The following is an 11220-nucleotide window of genomic DNA, read 5'->3' as shown; positions in this document are numbered from 1 at the left end:
GAAAAATTGGAACAAGAGGTTTGGCAATTGTTAATGCTGTAAAGTTACCCATACATATAACCTGTAAATAAAAGGCTATTCAATTTAAAAAAAAAAAAAAAAAAAAAAAAAAAAAAAAAAAAAAAAAAAAAAAAAGGAAAGCAGAAAACTGGGGATTTTTTTTTTTTTTTTAACAAAAAGTGTCTCTAATAAAAATTTCCTTTGTCAAATATATGGAGAACTGAGTCAAATTTCTAAAAATGCAAGCCTTTCCCCAGTTAGTAAATGGTCAAAGAATGAGAACAGGCAGTTTTTAGATGAGGAAATCAAGCATCTCTACTTATATGAAAAAATGCTCTAAATTACTAATGATTAGAGAAATGGAAATTAACACAACTCTGAGGTACCACTTCATACCTATCAGATAGGCTAATATGACCAAAAAATGATAAATATGGGAGACACGTTGAAAAATTGGAATAATAATATACTATTGGATGAGTCGTGAACAGATCCAACCATTCTAAAGAACAATTTGGAGCTATGCCTAAAGGGCCATAACAACTATGCATACTCTTTTAACCTGTACTACCACTGTTAATTCTATATCCTAAAGACAAAAAAAAAAAAAAAAAAAAGTGGGGGGGGGAAAGACCTATTTGGTCAAAAAACATTTATAGCACTCTTTTTTTTTTGGTGGCTAAAAACTGGAAATTGAGGAGGATGACCATCAATTGGAAAATGGCAACGCAGACTATGATATATGATTTTACAAAACAAAATTAATGTGACCAAAATTAAAAGGAAAGCAGAGAACTGGGAAAATTTTTGTTTACAAAAAATCTCTCTAATAAAAGCTTCATTTCTCAAATAAATAGTGAAACGAGTCAAATTTCTAAAAATGCAAGCCTTTCCCCAATTGGTAAATGGTCAAAGAATAAGAACAGGTAGTTTTCAGATGAGGAAATGAAGCTATCACTGGAAGGCATAATAGAATATTATGTGCAGAATATTACATACAGGTCAAGGTCTATGTTATCTTAAGGAAGTTAACTCCAGGACTTACCAAAGTGTAATTAAAACAGGATGTAGTCTCTTTCTTCATAGATCCTCCCATGTGGACCTTATCTCTTGAAACTTCTATAAACAACTTCAAGTTCTTTGGACTCTTGCTTAACCTGGAAGTAGCTAAGCAAATAGACTATTAAGTCGTTCTTTCTTTTTTTACTAATCTGGCACATATTAACATTGGATCGTTGAAGGACTCATCTATGCACCTGGCTTTGCTTCTTTAGACAAATGTTTCCAGTAACCTAAATTTTGCCTCAATACAGAAAGACCAAGGGTTAGCTAGAGATTAATGCAAATGTAAATTAAGACTGAGACAAACTTGTGCTTAAATATTAGGAATTTTTCTAATTGGAGGCCCTAAGCAATTGTAATTGTACATCATTTAATATGCATTTTCTAAAGCAGCAGAAGAAGGAAATATATTGACCTAAGGAGCCATTATATTCCCCAGGCTTCAAAGCGGATAATTATTGTAACAGGATGTTACATGTGAATGGAAAGTTTTCTGTGAACTTGGCTTGGACCTATAGAATGTGTCACATGCTACAGCCAGAGCCTGTGAATTAAGAGGTTCCCATCTAGTCATTTCATTATGATTCCAAGGAATGAGAAGAGGGAAAATCTCTTGTTGTGTGGAAACCACTTATAGCTATGTCGATCAGAAATCTCACATTTGCCTGATCTTGGTTAGTCAGTCAATCAGCAAACATTGTCTACTATTATATAAATATTAGTGTTAATTGTGATAACATATTAGTATCACAGTAATTTAAATATTATAATCAATATGTGAATATTGATTATGAATAGTGAGTTATCTGCTTCCTTCATGTATATGTTAGGATTTTTTATGCATGTATCTTTTGTTTCATATGAATGACAAAAATAATACAGATGTTGGTTGACCAAGTATGAGTGAATATAAATGCGTAAATCTGGCAATACTATTCAGTATACATATTGAACATGAAAATGTAAAAGAGATCAATTTTTCCAATGTTATTAATATTTTTGCTAAAATTATGAATTGAAAATAAAAGAAAATGTAACATGAAATGGTGAGTTATTCTGTTGTAGTACTATTAATGATTAAATTCTTGTTCTGTTAATAAAATGCTAATAATAATTTATTAGTAATAATGCATTACTTTTAATATTACAATTTTAACACTGAGTTAATAGTGTTAATATTAATATTAAATGCCTATTATTATGTGCCATGCTAGGCACTAATGGTATAAGGAAAGGAAAAAAAACCCACTTCTGAGAAGCTCATAGTCTTATGGAGGAGATAACATACAACTATATACAAACAAGATTTATACAAGGTAAACTAAAGATAATCAGGAGGGAAATCCTAAGTATTAAAGGGGATTAAGAGAAGCTTTTTGTAATTTGTGTGAAGATGTGAAGAAAGCCAGGAGGTAGAGATGAGGAGAAAAAACATTTCAGGTACTGGAGTTAGCCAGTGGGAATGCATGGGATTGGGAGAACTCCAGTGTCACTTGATTGCAGAGCACATGGAGTTGAAAGATAGTACATTCTAAAAAGGCTAGAATGGTGGAAGGGGAACAGGAAATAAAGGGCTCGGAGTGACAAACAGATCCTGGAAGTGACAGAGAGCCACTGGAGTTTGTTGAATAGAGGGATAACATGTGTCAGACCTTGTTTTAGGAAGACCAGTTTAATAGCTGAGTCTAGGATGGCTTGGAATGGGAGGCATTTGAGGTAGACTAACCTACCAGCAGCCATTGCAATAGTTTTGTGGGATGTGATGAGGGTCTGCACCAGGGGGATGTAAATATTAGAGGAAAGAGGTTTCAGAGGTAAAATCAGTAAGACTTGGCAACAAATTGAATATGAAGAATAAGAGAGAGAGGGAGGAATCAAGGAGAATGTGCAGATTGGGTGCTTGGTTTGCCATTTCAATAACAGGAAAGTTTAAAAGATCATAGGATCTGGGGGAAAATTCTCTGAGATGACTTTCCATTTATGCCACATGTCTTTTATTTAAATAGTAGTGTAAGGACTGTCCCACATATGGCAAGGGCCTTTACCTCCCCTTGGAGCATCTGTGTGATTCAATGTGTGAGGGATGTAGAAGACCCTTCCCCAAAATGACTACTCAGAGATCATTCAGTAAAACAAAGCTGAAAAGTTGTTTATTGAAAACCTCAGGAGGATAAGCCGTTCTATCCCGAAATAAGGGAAAGAGAAAGCTTGAGGTAGGAGGCTAAAGAAGCAGTAAAGATACACAGCTTTTATACAAGAGATTACATCACAAATAAGAGAGCATTGAGAAGGGGAGGGGGAGGTATCTAATTGGTTGTTGCTATTTGGAGAGATTGGAATGGAAGGTTTCTGTTTCCCCAAAATCTCCTGATTTCTGGGAAAGAGAAAATCAGGCCTTCAGGCTTAATCAAGCAGACAGTGGTCCAGCTAATAGACTAAATATCGATAAATGTTAAACACTGATAAATGTCATCAGCTCAGGTTAAGTAAATATGTTTATAGCTGGCCAAGGCTCAAGTAGATATCAGGTCATAGGGAAACACAGAAATAATGAAAATAAAATACAGAAAAAGAATTCATATATTCCTGTAAGTTCTTCACCTTATCTCTTTCTATTCCATGTAAATGGGAAGCAGAGTAGTTATCTCTTGTCTCTTCTTCCGCCACCATTTTCTACTCGGTCTTAATTCCTGTCAGGGGAGGAGATCGTTGCAGTCAGAGGCCACTCTGCTCTCAGAGATTTACATCTATTTTATTTTATATATATTTATACTATTTTAAAATTTTATTTACATCTATAATTAAATCTATTTGGTTTCTTAAATACTGTTAGTCTAGGGGACGTGATCAGGTTTACTCTAACTCCTGATTGCCATATCATTACTGGGTGGGGAGCAGGATCTCAAGCTTGACAATATAGTCAAGCATGGTTTGACCCTTTCCCACCAAATACAAGTTTCACAATAATTCACATAGTGAAAAGCAAAGAAACACATTATCCAAATTGTAGCAAAATAGAAATCAAAGAACATGTGATAGGAGGATACATACCAGACCATACACTGGCAGCAAGATAACTTGGCTCAACCAAGAGAATGCCTTGGATCTTACCCAAAGGGAAACCCCCTGAAGTCTCTAGCCTAGCAAGGTGGGCGTGCACACACACACACACACACATACAATCATGAAGCCTACCAGCCCCTCTGTCTTCCCAGAATTTCTTCCTTCATCTATCTGAAGTTGTAATTGGCCTCTTCCATCTTGCCTCTCAAAGCTGAAAGCCAAAAGCACCCGAAGTGACTCAGAGAGAACCCCCAAAGACCAAGGAAGGCTGGGTGTCTCCTGCACTGCCCTGCCCCTCATATGGGCAATCTGCACCAATGATCCCCAAACCAATGGGCTTTGGTCCTGCAGTTACTTTCAATTATTGTCTCTCTCCTTGTAATAACATAAGCTCCTTGGGGGAAGGAACTGTGGTTTTGCCTTTCTTTGTATTCCCAGAGCTTAGATACAGAGTTTGACATGTAATAAAGTCTCGTTAAATACTTGCTTGCTAAGTGGCAGCGAAAGGATCTAAGCCCTTATCCAATGATCGTCCATAGCTAGCATTCATTGTAGGGAGCAGTAACCTGCTTCCCTTCCATATCACTGGTCCTTTCCTTTGCTTGGGCTCTGCTTTTATTCTTCCCCAGCTTGTCTGGCCTTGAGGTCTTCTCTTTAGTTGTGGCTCACCACCAGACCTGGCAGGTTCTGGGCTTCTTTCAGTCTTCTTCATTTTACTTAATTCTCTCTCTCTCTTTTTTTTTTTTTTTTAATTTTTTACTTCATTCTACTTAAGCCCTCCATTTTTCAGATTCCATTTTCCATTCAGATCCTTGTCAGATTCAAAATCCCAGATGTTCTTGATGAAGTGTGATTCTTGTAGCATTTGATGATTCCTTCTGTCCTGCCTCCCCCTAGTTTTATGCACCCTGGGCTTGACTGGCCCTCTCTGTGCTCTTCCTTTTTTGTCTCCAAAGCAGTAACAAGGGGGTATTGTGCCCTGGTCTATAGGAAAAAACCTCCCAACAAACTAATAAGAGTAAAGGGTTTGGTAACGGAATCTTGGTTTTGGCAAGTCCAAAGGGCAGACCCATACCCACCCCTCACACACATACACTATCATAAGCTCCCTTTGAATGAGACGAGTTGAGATCTTTCAAGACAGTTGTGAAAATCAAGTAAGGCTTCATCTACTTCAGAGCTTGAGTGGGCCTGAAAGCCTTTGAAGATTGAGTCAAGGCCATACCTAAGTCCCCTTCCTGCCATCCTCCCATGACATCAGCGGCTCCCTATTTCAATCAAATATGGGCAACTCTGTACTTATTGGCCAAGTTCAATTTCTTGGGTAGTTCCCAAGTTTAGAATATGAAGCCCTCAGCCAATGAGGATGAGGTTCAGTGGGGGGAGGAGGTATTTGCATCAGGGATTAAAAGTGTTGACCCTGCCCCTACGATGCTTCCTCCCTTCTATTATTTGCTGGACAGGAGAATGCATAATAAATTTTGCTTTGCCTCTAGAGATCTCTCCAGCTTTTTTTATTAAATGGTGACCCCTCACCATTTCTGAACCACAAGCCTTCTTCCTCCTTCTGTGGTCTAAAGATCTTCATACCTGAGGCCCGTCATCCACCTTCCAAGATTGAGATCAGACTGTGAGTATGTGTGTGTGTCTGTATGTGTGTGTGTTCACTGGCCAGTCTTCCTCTTCTGTGAAAGCTTCTAAGACACATATGGAGGCAATGAAGCACAGAGAAGAGAGAGGCAACCTCAGAGCCAGGAAGACCTGGTTCAAGTCTTGCCTCTATACATACATCTCATAACATTTGGGTGCTCTAAGTAACCCTCTGGGACTCCTGAATTGAAGCAAAGTTGTTTTCTATCCCAGGGAAACCACAGGTCCTGTCCAGATTCACGGCTGTAATTGTGACAAACTCCTTCCAGGACAGAATGCAGAGATGTTCCATGCTGGGAGCCATCTTGAAAATAAGTGAGAATAATGCACAACGGTGACATTGCCATACAAAGTCTCTCCCACTGCCTTAGACTTGGATTCCACATCATCATGCTTCCCAGAAACATCTTTACCAGTAACTCATCCTCCAGTCAGATTACATCCGCTTTGGTGTCTGTACCTGCTCAGGATCCGGTCCCCCTGGCTGGAGAACTGGAGAACAGGGCAGAGAAGCCCTTCCAATCAGAGACCTGCTAGTACTTGGACTTGTATCAAAGCTACTCCAAGCCTTGAAAGTGAATGTGTGTGGGGTCCTGAGGCTGATTCCCAGGAAGCACAGCCGCATTTTAGGATTGGCAACTCTCAGTCCTGGCAGATGAGTTCTCCCTATATGTATTCTGGTCTTCAGGAGTCACTTGGCAGATTTATAAGCTTTCACAGAAAAGAAAGACTGGCTAGTGAAGGTAACACAGAATGTGGGGAGCCGGCACTAATCTACAGCTACATAAGGCCAACCTTGAATAGGTTGAATTTCCTAATCGCATCATACCAAAGACTTCCTGAATAGGAATTTCCTAATCACATCCTAACTTTGAATAGGCAGATATCTAGGCATCCCCTAATCCCATCATAGAGCTTCCTACCACCAGAAACATCTGAGCAGCTCATCCTTGGGCGGGATACCAACCCTTTGTCTAGGACCCCCACCCTGTACTGTGTTTGAACAACCCTGCCTTCTTTTCTACTGCTATATATATCTGTACTATTGCACCCATTAAAATGAGGCTTGATCAGAATGATTTGACTTGCCTCCATTTTGCGAGTCCCCTCTCTCTTGCCCTTATCTCTTTTCTTCTAGGGTCCACACACTCTGCCTCACGGGCCGAGGCAACAGAGTAGTTCCTTTCCTTCTCCCCCCCTTTCAGACTTCTTTTGTGTGTTGTGTGCCTACTTTACATTGTAAACTTCTTAAACTTTAAAGAAAGAAAAAAAATGAAAAGAAAGGAAGGAAAAAAGGAAAAGTTAAGAAATGTGTATCCCCAGCACTTTAGCACAGTTTTTGGCTTACTTAAATTACTTAATGTTTGTCAGCTGATTGACATGTCCTTTACTAATTCTGCTTAAGTTTATAATAGCAACTAAAATGGTATGAGAGCAGGAGGTTCTTTGCTATGAATTTTGTGAAACTGAATGGAAACAAGCCATGGTCATTTTTTGTTGTATTGTTTCAATCATATGAATCTTTGTGATCTATTTGGGGTTTTCTTTGCATGTATTTTCTTGGCAGAGATACTGGAGTGATTTGCCATTTCCCTCTCCAGATCATTTTATAGATGAGAAAACTGAGGCAAAACAGGATCAAGGGATTTGCTAAGGGTCTAATAGCTAGTCTCAAGCCAGATTTGATTCCAGGAAGGTGAGTCTTCCTGATTTCAGGCTCTATCCACTGCACCACCTAGATGCCATGATCATATATGGGGACAGATTAAGAATAATTAATATTTGTATTGTTCTGAGCAGCAGACTGATTTCAGAAAGGCCTGGAGAGATTTACATAAACTGATGCTAAGTGAAATGAGTAGAACCAAAAGAACATTGTACATAGCAACAAGATTATATGATGATCAACTATGATGGATTTGGCTTTTTTCAACATTGAGATGATTTGGGACAATTCCAGTGGATTTGTGATGGAGGGGGCCATCTGCATCCAGAGAGGACTGTGGGGACTGAATGTGGATCACAACATATTGTTTGCTTGCTTGTTTTTTTTTTTTTCCTCCTTTTTGATCTGGTTTTTCTTGTGCAGCATGATGAATGTGAAAGTATGTTTAGAAGAACTGCACATGTTTAACTTGTATTGGATTGCTTGCTGTCTAGGGGAGGGAGAGAAAAATGTGGAGTGTGAGGTTTTACAGGGGTGAATGTTGAAGGCTATCTTTGCATGTATTTTGAAAAATGGAAGAATAATTAATATTTTCAAAACTTGACATTTCAGGAAATTCTGGATTCCCTGCAGCTTAGATATCAAAGAATAATGCAGAATGAAGGGTTCTTCTTGGGGAAAAAAGAAGTTGCATAGAAAGTCAGTTATGTACTGCAAGTAAAGGCAGCTGCTTCTGTCTAGTGATTAGTTTCGAAAAGGTGGTTTCACTCTGAAATATCTTCCTTCCTCGTTTTGCCCACACACTGGATACCAGGTAGTAGAGGGCTAAGCAAATGCAAAAATTCATCTTAGTGCACCAGTCATTTATTGGCCACTTTCTATGTTTAGAGAATTGTGCCAGAGAACTACAAAAACAAATATATGATCCCTACCTTCAAACAGATGATCATTCAGTTGGACTGATTATGTGGTAAATGAAGTGTGGTAAAAATAATCAAAAGGGGTTATCTGGACCTCACAGACCCCATAATTGGTGTAGATCTTGTGATATCTTTAGAAACTGTCTACACTTGGAGCTCTGTTCTGAGCAGATGTCAACTACTCCTCAGCCTTTGAATATTTCTAGAAATAATTTCACTCCTTCCTGTTGCTGCCCCTCCCAAGCACACCTCCTTATTGAAGTGTTTTTAAACCCAAATCCTCCTTTCCATCTCTCCTGAACTCTAGTTCTGTGAATGGCCTTAAATTGCAATTCCTTTGCCTGGGTCAAGATCCTTGTTGTGGTTACTTTAGTAATGGTCTTTATTTCAGGTTGACTTGTGTACCCAACAATTGGAATATATGAAAGATACAAATAAGACGCTATTATCGTTCAAAGGAAAGCGATCATTCAAGATGGCAAGGAGCAAGTAGTATTTGAGCTTGCTCTCAAAGGATGAACAGTTATTTCAATTAATCATTAGAAACCATTTGTTAAGAGCCAACTAATATGCCAGACCTGGAGATAGGAAGACAAAAGTGAAACAGTACAGTTTGTGCCCTCAAGAAGCTTAAATTAACAACATATAGAAGTGGTATTTGAGCTGTGTTTCAAAGGAAGTCAAGGATTCCAAGAGAGGAAATGAAGTGAGATGTCTGTGAAGAGATGGATAAGAATTTATTAAGGAAACAAAGAAGTGTCTCATTTCTAGGAGCTTACATTCTAACAAAGGAACCAACAAAAACTGGGAAGATTAAAAGAAGCCTGATTGTGAAAAACTTTAAATGTGAAAAAGAAAAGTCTATACTAGATCTTAGAGGTAACAGAGAGCCTGGAGTTAATAAATGGAGTGGGGAATGGGGTGGTGGATATGGTTAGAACTGTGCTTTAAGAAATCACTTTTGGCAACTGTGTAGAGAATGGATCAGAGAAGGGAAAGAAAAAGTGAGGGGATCACTTAAAAGACTATTGCAAAACTCCCTGAACTAGAGAGGTGAGTGAGAGAAAGGAATATGTGCAAACAATGTTAAGACAGAACAAAACTTGGCAACTGATTGGCTATGTGGGGTGAGGGAAAGTGAGGAATTGCATGTGACACAAAGGTTTTTAGGGCCTAGGTGACTGGAAGGATATTTGTGATGGGGAAATTCAGAAGACCAGTGATCTTTGGAGGGAGAGGAGGATTACCAGGGAGGGGAAGAAACAATGAATTCTTTTTTGCATATGTTGACTTTTGAGGTGCTTGAAAAATCTAGTTTGAAATGTTCAATTATGCAAAGGAGGTGAAGAGAGGGAGAGTGAGACAAGAAACAGAGAAAGAGAGAGGGATTAGGGATAACTAAATTATTTGCATAAAGATAAAGGAAATACACTGGAATTGATGAAAAAGTTAGAGAAAAACTGCCTCGGTCCACGAGGCAGACTGTGTGGACCCTGGAAGAAAAGAGATAAGGGCAAGAGAGAGGGGACTCGCAAAATGGAGGCAAGTCAAATCATTCTGATCAAGCCTCATTTTAATGGGTGCAATAGTACAGATATATATAGCAGTAGGAAAGAAGGCAGGGTTGTACAAACACAGTACAGGGTGGGGGTCCTAGACAAAGGGTTGGTATCCCGGCCAAGGATGAGCTGCTCAGATGTTTCTGGTGGCAGGAAGCTCTATGATGTGATTAGGGGATGCCTAGATATCTGCCTGTTCAAAGTTAGGATGTGATTAGGAGATTCCTATTCAGGAAGTCTTTGGTATAATGTGATTAGGAGATTCAACCTATTCAAGGTTGGCCTTTTGTGGCTGTAGATTAGTGCCGGCTCCCCACAAAAAACATACTTGTTAGTAGTAGACTTACCTAGATGATACAGCAAAGATAATGGAGAAAAAGTTTAGGAGGAAAACCCAGGAAGGAGAGTAATAAACTGTCAAATGCTGGCAAGTTTGTGTCAGGCGTTGGGGATACAACAAGGGCACAAGACAATTCCTGCTCCCAAAGAAGACAAGGATGAGAATCGAGAAGAATATGGTTTGAGAAGGACCATAAGATCCGGTATTTAACTCAGTTAACTTTGGAGCAGTTTTCCCTGAGTGATGAAATCAGAAGTTTTAAAATCCAGTAGGAGGCTACGAAGTGGAGGTATCGAGTGTAAACTGTAGTGAAGATGGTGGGATCCAGTTTTTAAGAATGGATGGTTGGGGATAATGCACAGGGGTGTGTTTGGAGGTAGCAGGGAAGCAGTCAGTAGATAGGGAGAGATGGAAAACTAGAGAGAGTGGGATCTGTGAAGCTGAAAGGGACCTCACAGGCCATTTAATCCAATTTCTTCATTTTGCAGATAAGAAACCGAGGCTTGAAGAGGTGAGTCTGGATGCCCTACTTAACCGACTCAAAAGAACTGATTGCTATATTTTTCGTGTGAACATCTACATCCGGGAAACCCGCGATCCTTACAAACCAGGGCTTGATTTGTTTTGCTCAGCGTTTGGATTTAAGTGATGTAGAAATGCGCATAAAGCAGATTAAAAGTGTTTCAACTGGGCATCCTCCCCTTCTAATCCCCCAAGAGGGCTGGTTGTTACACATCTACCCGCATACCCCTCTGGGTCAGCCTGGACCAGCTGTTGGTATTCTCCCTTCAGGACAAACGCGGTGTGTTTTTTAGCTCCTAATTGTTATTCAGAGGTACCCCCAGGGCCTCCTGTAAAAATAGAGATAACAGCCTCTCCCTGTCAAGGGGCTCGAATTAGGGAAGGGCTGCAAAGAAAGCCCTCGGCCAACCTCCCAGCTCCATAGAGACGTCAGCAGTC

At 39.4% G+C, this 11220-nt stretch overlaps 1 long non-coding RNA gene across 1 annotated transcript; it reads left to right on the top strand.

Annotated features, from left to right (window-relative positions):
• Positions 1-5483: 5483 nt before the first annotated feature.
• LOC116421252 lies at positions 5484-10862 on the top strand. Its single transcript, XR_004231555.1, has 3 exons — positions 5484-5755; positions 5989-6518; positions 10749-10862. It is a non-coding gene; the product is annotated as an uncharacterized LOC116421252 (long non-coding RNA).
• The last annotated feature ends 358 nt before the right edge of the window (positions 10863-11220 follow it).

Source organism: Sarcophilus harrisii, chromosome 2 (assembly GCF_902635505.1).
Source record: "Sarcophilus harrisii chromosome 2, mSarHar1.11, whole genome shotgun sequence".
In the NCBI taxonomy this organism is placed as follows: Eukaryota; Metazoa; Chordata; class Mammalia; order Dasyuromorphia; family Dasyuridae; genus Sarcophilus; species Sarcophilus harrisii.
Note: the sequence above shows the minus strand (reverse complement) of the source record. Positions and strands in the feature narration are given on the sequence as shown.